This window comes from Pelophylax lessonae (genome assembly GCF_965119305.1).
Source record: "Pelophylax lessonae genome assembly, chromosome: 10".
NCBI classification, from domain to species: domain Eukaryota; kingdom Metazoa; phylum Chordata; class Amphibia; order Anura; family Ranidae; genus Pelophylax; species Pelophylax lessonae.
The window spans coordinates 72,854,481-72,860,480 of NC_138777.1; positions in this window are offsets into that span (position 1 = coordinate 72,854,481).

The window sequence follows — 6,000 nt, forward strand, 5'->3', positions numbered from 1 at the left end:
ATAAAAAGCCAACACGTTTCTGCCATCAGGCCTTAATCATGGCTAACACATAAGTGAAAAAAACAGCTTAAAGCGGTTGTAAACCCTAAAAAAAAAAAAAAAAAAAAAAAAAAAAAAAAAAAAAAAAAAAAAAAACCTGCAAGACAAAGGCATAATGAGCTAGTATGCATCGCATACTAGCCCATTATGTGTAACTTACCTTAGAACGAAGCCCCGACACGGACCCCCGGACATCGCTGCAGGCGCTGCCATGATCCCTCGCCGTCTCTTCCGGGTTCGGCGGCTCAGACGCGGTGATTGGCCGGAAGAGACGGCGCGCGATGATTGACCGGAGCCGCGATGACGTCACTCCCGCGCATGGGAGTGATTTTCCGGCAAGCTCCCGGCAAACAAAATTGAAGGTCCCCCCAGACCTTCAGAGCGCATGCGCCGCTCGTGCAAGCGGCTACATGCACTGCAAATATCTCCTAAACCATGCCGGTTTAGGAGACATTATTTGTACCTACAGGCAAGCCTTATTATAGGCTTACCTGTAGGTAAAAGTGTCAAAAAGCGGGATACTACCGCTTTAAATAGTGTAGACTAAATCACATGGTTAACCCCAAGGGTCACATGAGCCAACAAAAGGGGCGGGGGGAGGGGAAATCTCAAAACATACAAAAGAACACTATAAGCATACAATTTGAATGTAAATAAATTCATGTATCAAAGAAAGAAAAAAAACAAAAAACGGAACAGCATTAAATATACTGAAAAGGTATATACCTCCAGATATCTGTTTCTATTTGAATTTCTTTTGTGTGTTGGATGCCTAGCTTCTACTTCTAAATAACTCTCAGCCTAGCCAATCAAAGCCATCAAAGACTGGCTGAACAAATCAGCAGCTGGTAAGGGGGCTTCAGGACCCTACAACTTTGAAATTGTGTTGAGAAGAGTTCCACTTTAACCACTTCAGCTTCAAAGGTTTTACCCCCCTAATGACTAGACCATTTTTTGCAATTTGGCACTGCTTTGCCTGACAATTGCGCAGTTGTACAACGCTGTACCCAAATACAATTGATGTCCTTTTTTTCCCACAAATAGAGCTTTCTTTTGGTGGTATTTGAACACCTCTGCGGTTTATAGATTTTACGCTATAAACAAAAAGAGAGCGACAATTTTGAAAAAGAAAAAAAAAAAAAAATACATTTTTTTTAACTTTCTGCTATAAACCTTCTTCCCATTACATTCTGCTAAAAACATTCCCAATAAAAAAAATATATATCAGTTTAGGCCAATTTGTATTCTGCTACATATTTTTGTTAAAAAAAAAAAAAAAAATCCCAAAAAGTGTTTATTAATTAGTTTGCACAAAAGTTATAGCATTTACAAACTATGGGATAGATTTTTGGACTTTATTTTTTTTGTTTTTATTAGTGATGGCAGTGATCAGTAATTTTTAGCGAGACTACGACAAATCTGACACTAAGGCTCCATGTACACGGGACGTTGTTAAAAGTCCCTTTGAATGCTGGAATTTTTAGGACGTTTGAAACGTCCGTTCAGTCGCGTTTGTACCCGCGTTTAGCGGGCGTTTAGGGGCGTTTAGGGGCGTTTGCGTTTAGAACCGTTCCTAGAGGTCAAAAAAATGATTCCCCTTTAAAATGGAAAAACGCGAACGCTAAACGCGGGTCATCGCGTTCGGACGCGTTCAGACGCGTTCGGACGCGTTTGTGCGTTTGAAATGCCGGGAAACACACGTTCAAACGCAAATAATTGCGTTCTAAAAAAAGTCCCTGAACGCAACTGCCTGCAAATGACTGTAAACGACCTGGTGTACATGGACAGATAAGATAAAATGTAGATGGGTTCAGGGGCTTCTGAAAAAAACGCCCAACTGCTCCTAAACGGCCATTTCCAGCGTCCCGTGTACATGGAGCCTTAGTGACATTTTTGGGGACCAGTGACAATACAGAGATCAGTGCTAAATAATATGCACTGTTACTGTATAAATGACACTGGCAGGGAAGGGGTTAATACTGCGGGTGATCAGGGGGTGTTAAAGCGGAGTTCCACCTTCCCCTCCAAAAATTAAGAGTCAGCAGCCACACATACTGTAGCTGCTGAGTTTTATTAGGACACTTACCTGTCCTGGAGTCCAGTGATGTCAGCACCGCAGCCGATGTTTCCATCGGCTGTCGCCGCCATTGCCGGTAAGGGAACCCGGCAGTGAAGCCTTGCGGCTTCACGTGCGGGCTCCTACTGCGCATACACGAAGCGCATCCCTATTGGCTCAGCGGCGGGGGAAGGACGAGGGGGCCAAACTTCCGAGGGATAGTGCAGCAGTGCCCCAAGCCGGAAGTGGGAAAGGGTATCTGTCAAAAAAACAGGTACCAGTTTCTCCCCTCCTCCCTGAAAGGTGGCAAATGTGGCACTGAAGGGGGGGGGGGGGGGAGCAAAACAGCGTAAGTTCCACTTTTGGGTGGAACTCTGCTTTAAGTGTGAGCCTAACTTGAGGGAGGGGGCTCTGTGACAGGCACATAGGTCAGATGATCTCATTGTGTCCCTGACAGGAGAGTCACCTGCCTCATGCCTCCCGCAGTGACTGACAGCGGGGGCGCCGAGACCGCATACACATAATCACGTAGGTCTACGCGATTACGTGCAGCCAAGCCGACCTGCTGCAGTAAATCTGCGTGGGGTAGGACGGCAAGGGGTTAAGCTAATCTAACCAATGCCATTCTTCCCCCCCCTCCATAGACAGATGCTTCACCCAGATCTTACTATGGGGCTTCCGTTGTCAGCTGTGTCCTCTGCACCCTCCACAACAGCAAAGCCACCGCTGACAGCTTAGCGTGGGATTGGATCGGCTTCAAAAAAAGTGTAAGGATTTCTTGTTTACAGGGCTGTAGATGCAGGGATTTTAGTGTTAGGGTGGACGTATCCTTTAAAAATGCCACCCTCCCCCCTACCCAGGGCATGCAAAAGATCACCTGGTTTTAATGCTATCCCGCACCCATGACTGTGCCAGCTGGCCTAACAGCTAAAAGAAGACTGTGTGTGTGTGTGTGTGTGTGTGTGTGTGTGTGTGTGTGTGTGTGTGTGTGTGTGATTATATATAAAAAATATATACACACAGATGATACAAACAAAAAAAAAAATATATATTATATATATATATATATATATATATATATATATATATATATATATATATATATATATTTTTTTAGATAAAAAAAAAAAAACTCTTTATGAGAAATAATAAATCACAGGATATATAAACAGTGAGATAAGCAGAGGGACCCATCCAATCACACATCACTATGTGATCAGGTCAGATGCATTTATTTAGTAAACAATAAAAATCACCAAGCAGAATAATAACACTCCGTCCCCTCCTCCGCACACACTATGAAGATCAGGGACACCTCCAGGGACAGATGTTACACAGCCAGGCCAGTCCATACAATGAGGTGAGCCGAGTTCCCCTCACACTGCAGGCGCAGGGCCTGGACCGGACAGCAGTGATGACAGAAACGTCCATGCTGAGCTCACCCAGGATTAAAGCCCCCCACTGACCGGCGCCTGTGACAAGTCACCGCCCCGGCTATACTGTGACTAACCCTCCCCTCCAGCCGTAAAGGGGTTAATGGAGGTCGGCGCTCACCTGTCCCGGGCCCGGTCTCCCGCGTTGCCGTGCCCCCGGTGATGTTCTTCTATAGCCCTGGCTCCCCGTCACTGGAGCTTCTTTCTCTCCCGCTCAAACCGTTCAAATAGTTCAAATCCTAACGGCTGCAAGCCAGACAGCGCGACGTCAGAGGGCGGAGCCGGAGACCATAGAGGCAGCCAGGGTAGGGATAGAAGAGCCCCGCCTTCCGGTCGCTGGAGGACTCGCTAGACGCAACAAAGGAAATGGAAAGCCGTCGGTTGGGTTGATGCGTTCTATGCAGAATACACAGTGACCTTACAATAGTTCCAATCTGGAAAGCCGTTGTTTTCCCAGTCACTGAATTCTCATAATAAATTCTCATAATAAATAACGTCGTTGCAAGTAGTACAAGCACAGTACACCGTTTATTATATATAAATTACAATGGTTCCAAACTGAGGAGCAGCTGTAAACCCAGGCAGATAATTCAGTCATACACATGGGCGTATGAAGAAATGCTTCAAATGTTGACAGAAAAAAACGCCTCTAATGACACGCTTTTCAGCACAAATACGTGTCTCTGTATGCGCATATACAGGCGTATTGTGTATAGATGCGTATGAACATAAACTCATTCTATTGGCTAGAATATTAATTTATTCTGGGCACTAGAATACATTTGCACACATAAGAATGTGTTTATGTGCGTGCACAGGAATCACACAGGAAAACTCCCCTCTGAACGCAGGTGTGCGACTTTTTTTGTATGCACTGCTCCAAAATACGCCTATAAACAACACAACGTACCTATACATATACAATAACCTAAAGATGCTTTCAGAGGCATCCAAAAAACTGCCAGACACCCCTAGCAGCGGCATTTTTCTGCCCATGTCTATGAGCTCTTAACCACTTTAGAAGATTTTACTCCCTTCCTGACCAGGCCCTATTTTGCGATTCGGCACTGCGTTACTTTAACGGATAATTGCGCGGTCGTGCGACGCTGTACCCAAGCTAAATTGACGTTGTTTTTTTCCCACATATAGAGCTTTCTTTTGGTGGTATTTGATCACCTGTGAGATTTATATTTTTTGGGCTATAAAAAAAAGAGCGACAATTTTGAAAAAAAAAAAATATATTTTTTTTCACATTCTGCTATATGACATTCCCCAAAAAAAATTTAAAAATCAAAATTTTTTAACATTTTAGCCCAATTTGTTTTCTGCTACATATTTTTGGTAAAAAAAATAGCAATAAGCGTATTTTGATTGGTTTGCACAAAAGTTGTCGCGTCTACTAACTACAGGAAAGATTTCTGTCATTTTTTAAAAATTTTATTTTTACTAGTAATGGCGGCGATCTGCGATTTTATGCGGGACTGCGACATTGCGGTGGACAGATCGGACCCCTGACTGACATTTTTGACACTTTTTGGGGTACCAGTGACATTACTACAGTAATCAGTGCTATGCACTGTTACTGTGATAATGACACTGGCAGGGAAGGGGTTAACCCAGGGGCAATCAAAGGGTTAAATGTGAGCCTAGGGGAGTGTTTTCTAACTGTGTGTGGGGGGGGGGGGGCTTGTGAAATCAACACAGAGACCTGTGTTTCTAAGTAGGAGGATCACAGGCGCTCTGTATTGACTCCAAAGAGAACAACCGTGTGTATACAACAGCAGACAGCTGTTCGCTCTTCACAGGGAGCGATCGTGGGTGCCCGGCGGCAATCGGCGATTCACAGGAACCTGCTGACCTCCCGCCGTATTACTGCGGTGACTGCTCGGGAAGTGGTTAAGGGAACTCCTTGGGGACCCCCAGGTCACCAGAACTAGTGTCCCCATTGGAACATTTCTCTTCTATTACCTTTCTGGGGCCAACCTAAAATTTGGGATTTTTTTTATTTCACATTTAAGATAATGGTAAACAAAAATCCCATCCCATACTGCTGTCCGTAGTGCAAATTGATGAGTTTGAGGAGGCGGAGGGTCTCCTCCGGGGAAGGTTTCTTATGTGATTGTGGTGTGCACAATGACGTCAGACATTCAGACAAACTAAATAATACCGGAGTTTGTGGTTTGGAATTGAATATAATGGTATGTCATATACTTGTGCATGTAGACAAGGTGCTGTTTCATATAAATCTAACTTCCTGATAATTTTAATTTTAGTTTTAATTATCATGGTATAAAATAAAATTGGTGGGCGTGATTTTTTTTTGGAGGGGCAGCATTTAATTTTTGGACCCAAGTACAATGTCCTGGGCCAGCCCTGCCACTTCCTGCTGAGTTTGCCGCAGCAAACTTAGCCGGAAGCTCAGCTCTAGCCGCAGCCGGCCCATTGAAAAAGCGCAGTACGATTCGCTCATGT